The 19,239-nt window shown below is 35.9% G+C and overlaps 1 protein-coding gene and 1 long non-coding RNA gene across 3 annotated transcripts in view; one reads left to right on the top strand and one right to left on the bottom strand.

Moving 5' to 3' along the window:
* Positions 1-19,239, bottom strand: part of BMPR1B (bone morphogenetic protein receptor type 1B) — a 394,237-nt gene that overhangs the window by 164,357 nt on the left and 210,641 nt on the right. The gene's annotated exons all lie outside the window — the stretch shown is intronic.
* LOC112645162 (uncharacterized) lies at positions 13,973-17,515 on the top strand. The gene is made up of 3 exons (XR_003126987.3): positions 13,973-14,292; positions 15,520-15,983; positions 16,341-17,515. It is a non-coding gene; the product is annotated as an uncharacterized LOC112645162 (long non-coding RNA).

Below are 19,239 nucleotides of genomic sequence, written 5' to 3'. Positions count from 1 at the left end.
AGAACTCCTACAATTCACCAGTAAGAAAATAAACCTAATTTTAAAATGGGCCAAAGAAAAATAAATAAATAAAAATAAATAAATAAAAAATAAATAAAAATAAAATGGGCCAAAGACCTAAATAGATATCTCACTGAAGAAGATACATAGATTGCAAACAAGCATATGAAAAAGGTGCTCCACATCATATGTTAACAGGAAAATGCAAATTAAAACAGTGAGATGTCGCTATACATCTATTAGAATGCCCAAAATCTGGAACACTGACAACACCAAATGTTAATAAGGATGTAAAACAAAAGAAACTTTCATCCACTGCTGGTGAGAATGTAAAATGGTACAGTTACTTTGGAAGAGGGTTTTGTGGTTTCTTATGAAGCTAAACATATTCTTACCATAAGACCTAGCAAGCCTACTCTTTGGTATTTATCCATAGGAGTTGAAAAACGTATGTAAGCACAAAAATCTTCACAGGATGTTTTTGGAGCTTTATTCATAATTGCCAAAACTTGGAAAAAAACAAGTTGAGTAGATAGAAACTGTAGTACATCCAGATAAGGGAACATGATTGATTCAGTGCTAAAAAGAAATGAGCTACTAACCTTAAATGCACATAACTAAGTGAAAGAAGCTAATCTGAAAAGGCTACATGCTATATATTTCTACCTATATGACATTCTGGAAAGGGCCAAAATATGGAGATAGTAAAAAAGATCTGTATGTGTTGGGGCAGGAGGTGTGGTGGAGGGATGAAAAAGTGGAGCACAAAGAATTTTTCAGGCAGAAAAAATACTCTATGTTTTTATAATGGTGGATACATGTAATTATACACATGTTCAAGCCACCAGAATGTCTAACACCAAGACTGATCTATAAACTATGGACTCTGGTAATTACAATATATCAATGTAAGCTCATTAACTATAACAAGGGACCATTGATAGTGGACAAGGTTATACATGCATGGAGGTAGAGGATATATGGAATATCTCTGTTCTTTCCATTTTGCTTTAAACCTTACACCACTCTAAAAAAAAGTCAAGCCTTAAACGAGTCAAGGGTGGCTCCTCCCTTGGGTAGATGGATCTTTGCTAAGAGATTATAGAAAGAAAGAACAACTGGAAAAGGAAGCTGGGAAGTAAAGATTCATTTAGTCTTTGAACATGATGAACTGTGGTACAGCCAAGTGAACATGGTCAGTAAGCACTTAATATACTAATCTATAATACAGGAGAGATGAAAACAGTATCAATTCAATAGCCTTCTAGTCTTGTTTTCCTGCTTTAAACTTTTACCATTAGCCTGTTCTCAACACAGAAGCCAAAGCAGTCATTTAAAAATATCAGATAATAGGGGTGAGTGGGTGGTTCAATTGGTTGGATGTCCGGCTCTTAATCTCAGCTCCTGTCTTGATCTTAGGGTCATGAGTTGAAGCCCTGCACTGGGCTCTACGCTGGCTGTGGAGCCTACAGATAATATTTATCTTCTACTCAAAAGAGAGTAAAAGCCCAAGTTCTTTTTTTACTTTTTTTAAGAATTTATTTATTTATTTGAGAGAGAGAGAGAGAGAGAGAACATGTGTGCACACAAGAGCCAGAGAGATAGGGAGAAACAGACTCCTTGCTGAGCAGGGAGCCCAATGTGGGGCTTGATTCCAGGACCCTGAGTTCATGATCTGAGCCAAAGACAGACACTTAACAGACTGAGCCACCCAGAGGTCCCTGAAGCCCAAGTTCTTACAATGATTCATAAAACCCGATCTGATCTGCTCTTCATTCTCTCTCTGACATCAACTACAGTCTCCTTCATTTTCACGGCTGTACCCACTTGATCTCCTTAAATGTGCTTGACAAGTTTGCCCCTGGTATCCTCCTATTTGCTGTTCCCACTCTAGTATGTTCTTCTTGCAGACAGCTTCATGGCTAACTGGTTCACCTCCTTCAAGCTGCTGTTCAAATGGCAACTTCTCAGTGAAGCCGACCATCCTCATACTATTTAAAATTGCAAACTTCCTTCTTTATTTTTTATTATTGCTTATCTCTTCCATTAGAATTGAGGTTCAATCAGTGACAACCCAGATTTCATGTGCATAAAATGAGTCTCATACATAATAAATCCACAATAAATGTACTGTATAAATAACCGAAACACAGTCTGTGAGCCATATATCAACATACATGGTTCCTGAAGTAAAAAAAATAGTAAGAACCCCAAACCAACATTTAAAAGGTGGGTCAAGGGGAAGGCCTGGGTTGAGTGCCTTCAGCTCAAGGCATGATCCCCAGGTCCAAGGATGAAGTCCTGCACTGAGCTCCCCACAGGGAGCCTGCTTCTCCCTCTGCCTATATCTCTGCCTCTCTCTCTGGGTCTTTCATGAATAAATACAATCTTTAAAAAAATAAAAAATAAAAATAAATAAAAGGTGGGTCAAGGAAGAGAAACCCATGAAGTTTGTAAAACAATGATGAATATAAACAAACAATGAGTAAATGAGAATAAGGGTGAGTGAGGATGTAGTAGTAGGAAGGAGGGGTTGACAATGTCAAATGCCATGGAAGATCAAATATGAAAGGGACTGAAAAGAGCCCGTTATATACATCATTTAGAAAGCACTTGGATACTAAAGATCTCTGAACAATACATTTTAAAAGGGTGAATTTTATGGTATATGAATTATACTTCGGCAAAACAGGCATTAGAAAGAAAATAGAGAGCACTGGTGGCTGAGCTGTTTCCACTGGAGGTGGGAGGCCAGCAAGTGAATTGAGACATGGAATAGAAGCTCTCTTTCAAAACTCTGACCATGAAGAAAAGGTAAAGAAACAAGAGGGTAATGACTGAACATAAACAAATGATGATTCATTACAGTGTAAAAGTTGAGTGTTCTGAAGTCAAGCTGACTTGAGTTTTTATCTTTCTCAAGTTACACTGTAAGTTATATACAACCTTAGTTTCCTCATCAATAAAATGAGTTTAAAATTAGTACTTGTGGGACTTTGTGCTGGGTGTGGAGCCTACTTAAAAAATTAAAAAATAAATAAAAATAAAGTAAGATTAGTACCTGTTCTATTGGATATAAATACTTCATTCTCTTTGTGTGACTGAATATTTCACTGTAGAGACACACCACATTTTATTTACCCATTCATCAGTCGGTGAACATTTGCATTGTTTCCACTTATGAGTTATTATGAATAATACTATGAACTTTCATGCATACACTTTTGCATGAACATGTGTTTTCATTACTCTCAGATGAATATCTAGAAGTGAGATTGCTAAGTAATATTGTAATTTCATGTCTAACATTTTAAAGAACTGTCAAACTATTTTCCAAAGTGGCTGTATCATTTTTTATCCCCACCAGCAATGTATGAGGTTCCAATTATTCTGCATCCTTATGAACACCTGTAATTATCTGCCTTTTTTATTATATTAATACTTGTAAATATAAAGCAGAATCTCATTGTGGTTTTAATTTGTATTTCCCTAAAGACTACTAATGCTGAGCATCTTTTCATGTGCTTATTGGCCTTTTGGCTATTTACTCTTCACTTCCAGTAAGTATAATTTCAGAAAACACTAGGACCAAGTAAAGCTTAAAACGTATTTTCAAGAGCGCAGCAAAGTTGGATCTGGCATAGGCATAACAACTCACTTGTTAGAGAAGTAAATGTATAAGCTAATAAACAAATGAAGGATTAGTAATTAGAAATACTTGATTGGTATATCCTTTCAGTTTTCAAACTAACTTAATTTAAATTCCTATCCAGTCCAATAGAATTTTTAGTATACAAAAAAGAAACTTTTTTACAAATGCAATTACAAAGAAGATGTGCTAATCCTCTGTTATTATGACAAATACCTACATTAATATCTTTAGTTTAGCAATAATAAAGTACTCCAACAGATCAATATTAGGAAACTGGGCTTATAATCCAATAATATTAATGCTTTAATTTAATGCTTCTTTGAAGACAAAGGTGAAAAAAGTAAAAAAAAAAAAAAAATGATTAAGTAGCCAATGACTTAAAAGTTTGCACTGAGAGGATGCCTGGGTGACTCAGTGGCTGAAAATCTGTCTTCGGCTCAGGGCATGATCCTGGGGTCCTGGGATCGAGTCCTGCATTGGGCTCTCTGTGAGAAGCCTGCATCTTCCTCTGCCTGTGTCTCTGCCTCTCTCTCTCTCTGTGTCTCTCATGAATAAATAAATAAATTTAAAAAATAGTTGTGTTGATAAACATAATCAGATATGAATACTACAAATTTATCCAACATCATAAAGAATGAGATACTCAAGGACAAATGGCTATAAGGAAAATATTAGTAATCCCAGTTCCTAGACATTTTTCAAAAAGACCTGAGGGAATATGGGTCTTTCAATGTAAATGACTGAGAAGAAAGGTGAATGACTCTACAATGTGCCTAGTTAGTAGCTAATAGTGGACTGTTTCCTCCTTTACAGGCTTACTATGAGTCCTATCACATACAAAGTCACTTACCTTGAACGCTAAGATTCTTTGTTTCCAAGTAATAAATACTTTAGGCCCCCTCAACCCAACAGGAAAGTCATATACAAATCTACTAACTTTTACTGCTGCCAATTTAAGTATTTATCCATTATTAGTTTTGAGAAGTATTGACGCACAATTAATAAATAGTTCATTTGTTCAACTAGAACAATGTTGTATATAAACTGAAAAGAATACTGAACAAAAAACCATAGCGGAGAAAGCATGTCCTCTTTAGCTTTCATCTGATATTATACCAACTAACACCAAAATAAACTAAAACATTTTATTTTATTTTATTTTTATTTATGATAGTCACACACAAAGAGAGAAAGAGAGAGAGAGAGGCAGAGACACAAGCAGAGGGAGAAGCAGGCTCCATGCACCGAGAGCCCGACGTGGGATCTGATCCCGGGTCTCCAGGATCGTGCCCTGGGCCAAAGGCAGGCGCCAAACCGCTGCACCACCCAGGGATCCCTAAAACATTTTATCATTTATAAAAAGAAATCATTTTGAGACCCACAGTGCTTAGAACACATATAACTAGTATTAATAATAAAATTCAATTATATTTAATAAAATAAGGTAATAATAAAAAGTTGAAAAGCATCAGAGAGATCAACCTATTTTTATGCCAGCATTGTTGTTAACTGGACATATATCAAAACCATACTAATGCTGTTTCATGCTTCTTAATAATTGCTGAGTTCATAGATATGTATGAGTATTTGTTTTTCTCTTCAAACTACATATATAGTCTTATAAGGACAATCTCAGAAGTGTTTTTTAACATAATATTTGTAATATAATTTCAATCATTCTACTTTTAAATAGTGTAAAGCTCTTAAAATCATATCTTTAACATATTTTTCTTGAAGAATTAATACACACTAATTCAAATTTTTCTATCACTCCAAAACAGAAACTAAATTAAGCCTATGTGTCAGTAACAATCTTCATGATGATGAGAATTTTTAATTGTATTAATCTCTAAATTGTTCTATTATCCAAATGACAGATTATCCCACATTTGAACAATTATTTTTCACCATAAAGATGTAGATGATCTCTTCATTCATACAAATACCATAATCATCAATGCGATATTAATGTAATGGAACACTTCTTACTGGAAAAAAATTACAATATATTTTGTTGGACAGTGGAAATGGAATCTCAGGAAAGTACTAAGTGTCCTCTCCAGGGAAGGAGGGGTCATTAAGGTGGTCCTGAAATCACCCACACCAGAGGGATCTCAGTCAGCTGAGGCAAGAACGATGGGTGTCCCCTAAAATAAGCTAATGCCATATATCCCATAGGACAGAAAGGGAAAAATACCAGCCAGGAAGGAGTCAGAAAAAGCCAAGTCAATGGGAGAGGAAACTACTTCTCTAGCACTATTAAGTTGACTTTCTTTGCTATTCATTAATCGTATAGCAGTAGCTCATAAAGATATCACTAAATGATTAAATTTAACAGGAACTGAAAATAGGCATGCACATTAAGTCTGATCATCCATAAAGGAAAAGAAAAACAACACTGGTTTATTTTATTGCTCTATGATGAATCTGCTTTCATATGAAGGATATAAATTTTGAAACTAAGGAATATAACTACTCATTTTAAGACCACATTTTTTTCTAACCAAAATATATTTCACACACAAAAAAAAGAGTAAGAGAATGTAGAAAGAAAACAATAAAGCAAACTAATTAAACAAGAGATGAATGAGATATCCACTACTCTAGTTTGAGTCACATATAAAACGTGGCTGCTTCTATTGGCTGTACTGCCTGACAGGACCTGAAATTTCCTTGAAATGTGGTATCAAAAATAACTAAGGAGTAAAGCAGGGGGAAAGAAAGACTAAAAATGAAAAAAAAATCTTACATTTAACTTCTGAATTTTGGTCAATCTGCATATTGTCATATACATTTCTAAGAGAGAATTAAATCATACTTTGAGATGGACTAAAGCAATCTTTCTAGTTTTCGTCAGCATTAGTTTCATTAGACTATTTTGGAGTCAGTAAAAACTACAAAAGAGTACACTTTGAGGTGATTTTTCCCCTTCCTCTGATTTGCTTCATTCCAAGTATTTCACCTATGCTGACTAAGACTAGAGCTGGAACCATGCTAAGGATAAGTGGGTGGTAAAAGTAGGAAATATAAGAATTAAGAATATCTTTATACTTTTTTCATCATCCAATAAAAAGATGAAATAATGTTAACTAACAGTACGTCAATTTAGTCATCAACCTGCTTAGATTTTTGTTCTGTTTTGCAAAATATTTGTGCTTAGAAAAGCATATACAAACTACCACTCATACTTGATGCTTAAGGAACCCAGCAGAGAGCATCAAGGAAAGTACAGGAATGTCAAAACATATCCTCAGGATCAAGGGATCCATGCTGATGAAGTAAAAACCTCTCTTACTGTCCATCTCTTAATGGTAAGTACAAATTTAACAACTCACTTTTATATAGCACTTCAGATCTCTAGTAAGTGTTTTCATATGCCATCTCATTTGTTCATTAGGATGATCCAGTAAGAAGGTATACCCACTTTACATATAAGGAAGCTAAGTGCAAAGTATGTAAAGGAAGAGCCCAACCAGTCAAAGCTTGAAAGAAATGTAGACAGAAACTGAATTCAGGTCTTTTCACATTAAATCCTTGGCCCTTAGTACTATATCTTTCAATTATACCAGAGGGACCATATCTTAGTAGAAATTATTTTCTTGTGGAAAAAATATTAATTCCTAGAGGAAACACTGAAGCCTTCCAGTTTGGGGCATAAATATTTTTGTTGATAATGGCATGCACGTGCATACACATACAACCAGTACTTCGGTTATGAGAGTACCATTACTTAGTCATCCAAAATAAAAAATCCCAGTTTCACTTCTGCTCTCCCCCAATTGCAATTTAGTTACTAAAACTCAAGAACCTGTCTTTGAAATCTCTCTCATCTGTCCCCTCTTTGCCCTTCTGTCTGTTCCTACCAAAATTCAGATTTAACTTTTATATAACCTCAAATACTGAAAGCTGGGCTCCGGTCACCACTCTTATTTCTCTTCTACCAACCCTCTGCACTGCTACTACAAAGAAAAAGTCAACACCCACTCTTGCCAACAACAGAGGATTTGAACTTCTCAGCACGGACTACTATGGTCCTCTCTGCCATCTCGACCTGACCTTACCCTTTTGGTTTCATTTCTCCTTTGCCCACAACACAAATCCCCTATTACATTCTCCTAACACATCAGACCATATGCTCACTGGGAATGCTATGGGTTGCACTTCCTCACTTCTGTGTCTTTTCGTGCAGTGACATTCTCTAAATGTCTATGGAGTAGCAATAGCACCAGTACAGTACTGGATCTGGCTACATGGGAACACAGATTTGAATTAAAAGGAAAATTCCTTTGCATGCACTGACTCTAGTATTAAGATTCCCTGCTCTCCTTGCTTGCTATCTCCTTCGCAGAAATAGGACAAATTTCTTGGTTTCAACTTCTGAGTGCTAACAATACAAGGGAAAAGTACACACCAGTTCCCAGGCTGCTGGCAGTAAAGGAGTGATACACTATGCATTCCAGGATGAGTTGGGGGGACCTAATCATCATTTCTGTCCTGGGTATTCACTCCCCTTTCTCTTTTTTATCACCTTTGTGACAGAAAATGAGGCAATACACAATTCCACATCAATGAAAATATGTTCACTTCAACTGCATGACTGTCCTTTCCAAAGATCTGCTAATCTTGCTCTCAAGTAAAACTATGAATAGCAGTGCTGTAGAGATCTGAACAGGATACTACCTGAAAGAGCGATATCTTTAGTATTTAAGTACTAAAATGATGACAGCAGGACTCATGGAAGTACCAGGGCCTCTAGATAGAGAATCTGAAATATTCATATGCGCAAAGATTGCTGCATTTTCTTTTGGGCAGAACAACAAAGGTCAAAGTACACTGATGAAAGTTATCACTTGGGTTTACTGGCAATCAATACCAATTAAAAGCTGTGTTTTAAAATGTGTATCAGGTGTTACCAGAAAATGCATCCATCTGAATAGCAGCTGTTGAAAAGAAGTTTATCGAAAATGGTAAATAATGTATTAAAAGTCCCAAGTGAGTGATGAAAACCTTGTTCAGATGACAAGCCACATATCAGTTGGAAGCCAGTGCTCAGACTTATTGGCACCAACAATGTTTTCTTAATATCCTAAGTGTGCATAACATCACACCCCCCAGTTGGCTTTAGAATACCTTATTTATTGCTTTATTCTATTAAAGACTACTTTGACTTACTTATATTCCTGACCAATCCATTTTATAATTTTAATTAGCAGTTCTAATGGTTCTTGTGCAACATTTCATATTTATTTATGCTTTCATTCAGAAGAGTTGCTGAGTACCTGTTATGGGATTGGCACCACAGACACCATCCCTGGGAGACCTAGATGATGGTAAGGGAGACAAGACTGTTAATAAATGGAAATGACTGTAATACAAACAAACTGAGCACAGAAAAGGTAACTCTGCCTAAAGACTGAGCTCAGGGAAGGCCTTTGGAGGAAGAAGTGATATATGAGTTCTCAAAATAAGTTAACCAGAAAATAAAGGAAGATTTTTTTTTAAAAATGGCATTTGGAATGATGGTAAGACCCAATGTATGGCCATGGAGTGAGGGCTCAAATGGTGGTAACTACTCCCATATTAATACCTCCACTCTTAAGCCCTCGGTACTAGAAGTGCCACATTGCTACGCTTAGTTCTTCTCTGCCTGTTAACATTTTCAACTTATTTCATCCTATGGCTTTATTCTAATTTTTTAAATGTGATTCCATGTTTTGAGAGGCTTTTTAAGAGAGGAAAAAACATATATAATTTTGTATATTCCCACAATAATTTCTCTATCAACATTTTTAGTCATTTATTCAAAAAATATTTATTAAGCAATTGCTATATGGCAGGCTTGGTCTTAAGTGCTAGGAATATGATGGTGAAGCAGGTATGCCAGACATGCCCTCATAGACTTTATATTGTAGTGGAGGGGGAAAAAAACCTAACAAAGGAATATGGTATCATCTCACAGAAAAAAAAAAAAAAAGCAATTATAAAAGTAAAATAGAATAATGTGATAATACTGGGAAAAAAGAATGCTTTAGACAAGAGGATTAAGAAAAGTCTTGCCTGAAGCAGAATCCTTTAAGCTGAGGCCTGAATGATGAGAAGGAGACAGCCCTGTAAAGATCTGAAGGAAAAGTATTCCAAGCAGAAGGAACTGCTAATAAAAAGTTCCTTAAGTAAAAAGAATCATTGGTATTCAACTGACGAAAAAATAAAAAAGAAAGGAGATACACATAAAAGCCAAATAATTAGACAGTGAATGAATGATGTGGTGTTTTAGACTAGTGATTCTTAAAATGTGCTGCACACTGGAATTACCTGGGATGCTTTTAAAAATCCAGATACACTGCCATATCCCAGAACCATTAAACTAGAATCACTGGAGTGGGAGCCGAAGTAGGTATGCCTTAAAATCCTCCATGTGATTCTGATATGCAGCCCAGATTAAGAAGCACTAATTTAGGCCCTGAGGAATTTAAATTTTAGTCCAATTACATAAACAGCCATTGAAACATTAAAATTTCATCTGAAATTTCTATCACGTACTCAAATTGTTTAATTTCAATCTAGATACTTGCTTAAAAAAAGCAATACACTTTAGATATATGTTAATTTCTAAAGCAAATTCTTCTTACAAACAACCAAAAATGGGGGCGCCTAGGTAGCTCAGTTGATTAAGCCTCTGCCTTGGGTTCAGGTCATGATCCCAAAAGCCTGGGATTGAGCCGCATGTCTTCCAGCCTCTACTCAGCAGGGAGTCTGCTTCTCCCTCTCCCTATGTTCCTTCACCCTGTTTATTCTCTTTCTCTGCAATAAATAAATACAATTTCTTTTTTTTAAAAAAGGACAGAAAAAATAAACAAGTATTGAAATGCTTCCCTTTAAAAATTAAATTTAGGTGAAAATTAGTTATTTTGGAAATGCCTAATGTATTTATATACCCTCTTGTAAATACTAGAATACATTTTCTTGTATTTTGTGAATAACGTTTTATCTCTTGAAAGGAAAACAAACACACAAACATTTGAGACAGTATCTGAATTTTGCTTACATCATTCTTTTTGATTATCTGTAACACTGACCATGGGATTCCTCTAATGTGGGTCACATGAATACTTGATCCAATCTGCTGTAAATGGTACATCATTTTGTGGCATGCAATTCTGTAAGAGTTCACCTTCCAGAGCTGCACTAGGAAATAATTTTTGAGGAGAAATGGGGTTGATTTACTAGCACTCCTGCAACCTGAGGCTCTAACATTTATCAGGTACAGACAGCATTTATATTGTTCAAATAAACACACCAGAATACCTTTTGCTGGACTGCACTTAGTAGAAAACAAAGCTCCTAATGGTAGTAAAATTTTTTATTTCCCAAACTCTTAGTATTGGGTTAAATTCTTATTAACAGCTAATAACTGTGCATAAACTAAATAGCCTAAATTAAATTATAAGAAAAGCAAAAGTAATCAAGTCCTCATCACATTCCAGGGAAACAAACCAATCAACTAACAACCACTTGAACTATCATGTGGTGCAACAGTCCTAAGACTTCCAATGATTCAACATTTCCTCCAGCTTCAATTAACATAATACAGGCTAAATACCTGAAGGAATTTTACTTAAAAATTCAATCACTTAAGATAAATTTAGGATATTCCTTTACTTTATCTACCCAAAACAAAATTTTATCAAAATTGCAGTAAGTAAAAAAAAATGTATATATAAATATACTACCAATTTTCCTCTAAAAAAATTCCAGGGTAGTAGACAAATTTTCTGCATTCTTTTTGTCATGGAATCCACAGCATATAAGTTAAAAGGTATGACAACTTCTACTCAAACTTTTCTTCAGACAGCTCTACCTGATAAAGGCAGCCAAGGAGAAATCTTTCTGTCTCAAAAGAGCCTTTGCATTCTTTTATGAAAACCCCCAGCAATCCCAACTTATATCACCATACCTGTTTTTTTTTATAGTAGACAATACCATAATTGAAAATCAGGAGCTGTATTTTATGCATTTTTGCATATTCACAAAACATTTCTTTGTGGTGGTCAATAAATATCTAATTAATGAATTAATAATAAAGACTTATCAACCCTCCAAGGTTGAAGATAAAACATTAAAGCAGCGTGGTGCTGGTATGACCGTCCACAATACACATGACCACTTCCAAGCCCTGACCACCATTCTCTCCCTCCCTGGTCAAATAAGGAGAAGTGAAAAACAGGTGAAAATGTGAAATAAGAGGTGTCATTATGTTCCAAACAAGAAGGGTGGATCAGTGAGAAAGAGGATTCAATTATTAAAGACTGCAAACTCAAATGAAAAATAAAATAGGACCATAAATCCACTCAATTACTTGTTCCTTCAGTAAACAATTTTGAATATTCACAATATGCCAGGCACGGATAACATAAGAAGTAAATAAGACACAACTCCTCCCTCCAAGTAGCACGCAGGCAAAAGCTGTAATATATACTAATAAAAGCAATGCAAACACATTACTCTATGCATAAGTGATAAAGAGATATAAGTACTCAGTCACTGAGGAGGAAAGGTGGTAGTGGAATTATATCTTAACAGGTAATCTAGGATAAGAGGTATAGAGAGATCCATTCCAGAGAGAAGCAGAGCAAGGGCATAAAGAACAAGTAAATATGACATTTTAATTCCTACATAAAGTGAATGACAAGTTCAATTTTCATGAATAAACACACTAAATAAACTGTTAGTACCTTTCATAGTACAATTAAGACACTAAATGTAGTAAACTGAAATCATCTGAAATATTTTTATCAAAATCTGACATTCCAATTTTCTACTCACCTCATGTTACTTATGTTGCTTTATGTTCCAGTTTTCAAATTATTTTGTCATTGTTACTTTTGTAGGTTTACCATTGCTTAATGATCTAACTTCCTTCGTTTCAAAGACAATTCAATAGTCTTAAAAATTAGGTTGTAATTAAATGAACAAAACCTACTGCTAATTTCACTCGGCTGCTTGCTGGAAATCATGCTGGACTGCAGAGAAATTTCCCTGAGGGTAACCTGTTGAGACACAATTATGACTAGGACATGGAATAAGCAATCCTGTGTTTGAACTTATAGTCACACTTTGCATATATTTTAAAAGATTTTTCAAACTATGGTTAATAATTCACTAAGTAACACTGCCTTCAATGTTGGGATGGATGAATTTTCATAGGCAGTGGGCCAGACTGATTGCTACAAAGTGATGTGTTCTCTTCGGTACAATAATTGCAATGAACTGTGATGATTCATTCTGGTATTTTCCATTCATTTTATATCACCTTTGACCCTTTTAAGAGGTCTGAATGGAGCCTGGTCCTTGACAGCCCTGTGAAGATACAGTCGTGTTTCACACAGGCAGCAGCTTTCTGATCACTGGCTTCCATGGGCTGCTGCGTGCCTGAGGGCTCTCCCACAAAAACTAGCCAGACAGTGTTACTGCTGAAAGCTGAGGAGAAGCCGAAGTAGTAAGATGCAGTGAGCAGGGTCCAGCCTATGCAGACAAAATATCCAAAAGAGTCAAAATTTCTCCAAAGCACACATGGTTCACTTACGTAGTGACAAAGGACAAACCAAGCAGCTGTGGCCAAGAAGACAGGAGATGCTGGCAGCTGTGCATTCGTCACCTTTAATGAAGACTTCGCTTCTCACAGTCATGAAGTCCAACCATATGGTTCTTGATATTTTAAAAGATTAATTTTAAGAATCACTGGGAAAATCTGTCAGTACTTATGCCGAGCTAGATCTTAGGAAGAGATGGGATTTCTCTTCATTTTTATAGAACATTTTTTCCTCCTTCCTTACAAAAACACAAGGTTTCAATATCTGGCCAGTTAAAACTATTACCATTCATAAATTCGGCGTGTCTGAGAACTTGATATAACTTAAAACATGTACCACCCACAACCATAATTTTGGCTTAGCCAAGAGAAAAACATCAAATTTAGAATCCCATTAAATGCTATAATTAGAAATTCACTGAATTAGTTTAAATAGTAAAATTGGAAGATTAAAATCAAGGATGTTTTAAATTCAAGTGGTTTTTCTTTTTTTTTTTTACACATAAAATGTCTTATGACATCCCTAACAACACGTATATCTTTATTTTATGACTTTAGAATTAACCCAGAAAGACTGGCTACAAAGAAGCATGGTAGATTTTATTGTCCCAAAATGGCCACAGCAATATCTCCCACTACAAATGCTCTTCTTATATCCCTCTGACAGGTGAAGTCGAAATTCTTTTCTCTTAAATCTGGTTAAGCTTATAACTATGGTGCAAGTAACACTATGTGCTTCAAGGTCAGGTGATAAAATGACTCAATTCCCACCTTACTCATAAGAACCTGCATTCTTGAAGTCTTTGGCAGCCACATGAGCAGTCTGACCATGCAGAGGACACGATGCTGTAAAAAAGCCCAAATTTATCCAATGTGGTGAAACAGAGGGGCCTCAAGACCACATTAAGAGGGAGAAGCCTGGACAGCTCCTGGCTGCATCAGCCTCCCACCTTTCCAGCTCCAGACACCATCTGACCGAAAATCTATGAGAGACTCTGTGCCAGAACCACCTAGATGAGCTCTGCCCCAGATCCTGACCCACAGATACCAGGTAAGAAATGTAACACCATTGTTTTTGCCATTCTAAGTCACCAAGTTATACAGTTATTTGTTAGAAAACCGCAGATAACTGGAACACACTTTGATAGCAGAAGTTTAGTGGTATAATAAAAAATTAAATAAGCCCAAACATAGAGTATTGGTCTTTGGACCTGACCAAGGATGGGATGCCTGAAGGAGACTGTCAGTGGAAGACCAATGGGCCTACAAGAGTTGGTTTGTGACAGCTCCAGAGAAATAAGGGTTTTGTTTGGGGAAGACAGAGAAAAGGACACTCTTGTTATATAGCTACAGAACTTTTAGGAATACTATTGCCCACCATGATGTGCAAAACAGAAAATCTAACGATTTCCAAAGATCTAGCTAAGGAGAGTTCCAAACAGAATACTGAAAGGAGCATCTGCTTTCCTTTTGCTACTTACGATGAAATGTACTCAGAGAAAGGGGGCTTAAAAAATAAACTGTTCAGTTTTCAGCAAAATTTAGAGTGACTAGAAAGAGATAGGATTTGCTGGGTTTGAAAAGAAAGCTATTTTTCATTCCTGATTGCTTCAGAAAGCATAGGAGTCAAAATAAGAGCAAGCCTCAGGGAAAGACAGAATGCAGGTGTAGTCAGGAAGATCTGGTCCACATAAAAGGGGTAAGTGTGTGATTAGAAGTATTCTTCATTAACACCCCAGGAATAGTAAAGTGGATCTTCCGAGCACGTGCAGCCAACTTTCCCTGATGAACAACAGGACACAAGGAATCACTAGGGTGTTTATCCTACTGCAAACTCACAGAGAACCTCTAATAAAAGGAAGGATTATCCCTTAAATTTTGTGAGTGCGGCTTTTGCTAAAAAGGTGGATTATAAATTGATACATAAGAAGATCTAAAGATTCTTAAAAATTTCATGATCTTGAACTAAAAGGAAACAAAGACAATTCAAAATAAAAGGTGGCCTTTGGACTCCCAAACTTGCAAGCACACAAAGAAGGCTGAGAAAACTTGTCAGCTATAAATATAGGACATGGGTTTGGGTTTCTATTCGGGGCGGGGGAGGGGTTGGAGAATGATGATTCAAAAGATAGAAATAAGAATACAGTGGCAGGAGCCAAGGGTCACAAAGAACAATTCCCAGGGAACAGACTGAGCCCTAATTAAGCAAATGGTGGTAGGACAATGTAGGTTTCAGATTTGTTTTGTAATAGCCTCTCATGTCTCCTTTTCTGAACAGGAAGGATCTATAGAATTTTCCTGTGCTTTGTCACACCATTCAATGTTGGGTGAGTGAAGGACAGGTAACTTTTTAGTTCAAAGCTTTTCAGAAGGACCTCTGATTCATGTGTTTTCAATATTCAAGAAATCTTACCTAAGGAGCCTCATCTGTACCTGGACTTGACTAAGAAGACAAGAACCTGGACTTCAAGCTAATGCAGGAATGAAATGAGACTCAAGGGCTTTAAGGGCAAGAATAAGCCTATTTTACAAGTCTGAGAGCTGTAACTGTTGTGGTCAAAGGATGGAGAGAGGCAGATTATTCTCCAAAAATAACCACAATAACATCTCCCATCCCACCATGTTCTTCTCATAATGTAACTGACATTCCCACCAGCAAGCATGGGATTCACATGCTTTCACTTTGAATTTTTGACTACAGCATAAGTGAAGCTACATGACTTAGTGACTGGGGCATGAAAGGTAATGGAGCTCTCACACTGCTCACTCTAATACTCTTTTTTAAAAATCTATTTTTATATTGAAGTATAATTGACACAAGTGTTACACTGGCTTCAGGTATACAACATAGTGGTTCTATAAGTTTATATATTATGCTATGTTCACCACAAGGTAGCAATCATCTACCACCATACAATGCTGTTACGATACCACTGGCTATGTCCCCTATGCCATGCCTTTCATCCCCATGACTTATTCATTCCATAACTGGAAGTCTGTACCTCCCACTCCCCTTCACCCATTTTGCCCATCCCCTCACTTCCCTTTGCTTCCTTCTGGTAACCATCAGTTTGTTCTCTTTACCATTTGCTCTTAAAGCATTCAGCTATTGTGACAGCAAAGTAACTGCCTTGAAGCTACCATAACGTGAAGCCTGAATTTGCCTATATTAGATGGACCTCATGGACAAGCCCTAAGATTACATGAGAAGAAAGACATGCTGGACTGGCTCTCAGTTGCTTCAGCTGCCCACCATCCCAACCCCAGTCATTTTCTGACTGCAACTGCATAAGAGAACCTGAGTCAGAAGTAAAGAACCACACCTTATACAAATTGCTGATCTATAAAAAACATGAGATAATAGTTGTAGTTTGAAGCTACAGGTGGATGGAAATGATCATACAACTGAGAGGTAATAATAATGAAAAGTATGAATTATTACTGAAGGAATAGATATTCTGATCAAACTTTACAAAGAAAAACAATTTTTTTTTAAAAAAACATAGTCTTTAGGTGAAATCATTAAACAAAACCAAAAAGAGGTCAGATTATAACCTCGAGGTATTAAATAAAAGCAAATTAAAAAATGCTCAGATTCAGTCACCAAACTATCCAAGTCTCCAAAAAGGACCTGAATCTCAGAGAAGCCTAGAGGATATTTCTTGGACAGAGTTAGCTCTGCACTTCTTCACAACAAACCAATATTCTGGGACCTATTTTCAATGTTGGCCAGGGGATACATGTGACTCCTAACTCACCGTGGCTCTCTGCCAAAGCCCACATGCCGAGGAGACCTTAGAGCCTACAGCTGCCCCAACACCCTCTAGGACACCTTAAATAACAATCTTGAAGCTTCCTCGCTGTGCATTCTACTGGTTTTTCAGAGTTAGTGAAACATCTTTTTTGATGTTTTATGGGATCTTTTTGAATCAGAGCACACAACTAAGAAAACAGAATGCATCAAACTCTAAAACATCTGTTCCAAATCTTTTGTAGTTCATTTCTCTTAGCTGCTCTGTCAATAGGTAAAAATAAATGTGTGTTTGGGGAAGCATGATGTGGAAGAAGGAGGCAACTGTCTGCAGTTAAATAAATTAACAGGTGCTTACTAAGTGCTTAGTATGTTCCCTGCCTATGCTAAGAGATTTTGAGACACACAAAAGTATAAACCATGAATCCTATTCTGAAGCAAGATTTAATGCAGCTGAGGAGACTGATCTAATTAGCAAAAATCCCAAAAATTATAAAATAAAATAACCATGGGCACCTGGGTGTCTCAGTGGTGAGTGTCTGCCTTTGGCTCAGGGCATGATCCTGGGATCCTAGGATGGAATCCTGCATCGGGCTCCCTGCGGGGAGCCTGCTTCTCCCTCTGTCTATGTCTCTGCCTCTCCTTCTGTGTCTCTCATGAATAAATAAAATCTTTAAAAAATAAAAAAATATAAGTAAAATAAAATAACCAAGCACTAAACTATGATATAGTATTAGATACAGAGCCTTGCTTAAGCTTCACAGAAGATATGCAAAACACCACCACCACCTAAGACACAGTGAGGATATCATGATAGGAACATAAATGGAATCTGCAGTTGCAGATAGTGGGTAGGTCTATCTGATCACATCAGGGATTTGAGATCAGAATTGAAAAAGAGATGAGGGATGGCATGATCAGAAAATGGGGAGCCCTGAAAAATCATCTAAAATGGACTAATGTCGATAAAGGCTGTTGAAAAAAGATTCAAAGTGGAAAAAAGATATCTGAAATGATTCTTCTATAGAAATTGCATGCTAAAATTTCTTAGTAAATAAAATGAAGGATAAATATTTAGGTTAAGACAGTATTTAAATATATATATATAATGAATTCAGCTCTAATAGCCCTAATATACTTAGAACACATACAACTTGTTAAGGAAAACAGTAATAGGCAAAATCATGTAGACAGAACTCCTAGAAAAAAACCACAGCCATGAAAATAATTTAACTTCACTAGGGATGAAACAAATGTAACTTAAAACAACAGTGAGAATTTCCAGCTAAGTAAATCAGTGTGAGTTCTGATAAAACTCAATACTTGCAAGGGTGTGGAGAGAAAATCAAACTGCTGATTGTAAATATGAATTAATATAAACATTCTAGAGAGCAGTTTGGATGTATGGCTGCAGTTTAAAATGTCAATCTTAAATGCTTTTTGGTTAGGAATTTTTAGAAGTCTATCATAAGTGTCACACATTCAAAGACTGAATTTTGAATTGCAGTAAGCAAATTCTGAATAATCATCAAAGTGCAGTGGCTATCAGCCATTATTATGACATTGATATTTATTTAGCAGCTACTATGACCTGGTTCTGTGAAAATGCTCTTACTATACTACTTCTAATATTTAAATACTTCAAGGTCAGCATGATCTCCATTTTCTAAATGGTAAAACTAAATAATGTAAAGTTACAAATCCAAATGCACTTATAAGTAGAATTGAAATCTGCCTATGTCTGACTCCAGGATTTGGCTTTTTCTACTATGTCTTTATATTCGAAGATAAGATTATATTCTGTTTCTTTTATTTATAGAACTTTGTCTAGCACATGAACTATCTTAGGTGCAAAACCTACCTATAATAGTTTAAAATTATAGGGTTTTAGAAGAGATTAATTGTGTCCTGGCTTACAATTTTATGGCAGCAAGTGCTTTTAATTAGGTTATATTTTATTGCTAATAAAATTTATGTTAGCCTCATTATTAGAATTTACATAAAAAGTTATTAGATGCTTTTAAAACTTGGACTTTGTTGGATTAAACAATCCAGAATATTCTGTAACATTAAATATTGAAAGTAATAAGTCTGTTGATACATAAGCAACAAGAGAGAAACAGTAATGAAATCTGACCTTTGTGGTGCCACACTCAATTAGACCAAGAAACAAAATAGATATGAAACTGTTGCCTGCCATTGAGGCATCTCTGAATTAAATTAGAATAGTACATGCTTATCCATCAT

This window comes from Canis lupus, chromosome 32, assembly GCF_003254725.2.
Source record: "Canis lupus dingo isolate Sandy chromosome 32, ASM325472v2, whole genome shotgun sequence".
Taxonomy (NCBI): domain Eukaryota; kingdom Metazoa; phylum Chordata; class Mammalia; order Carnivora; family Canidae; genus Canis; species Canis lupus.
The sequence above is the reverse complement of the archived record's forward strand: the minus strand, read 5'-3'. Positions and strand labels throughout refer to the sequence as shown.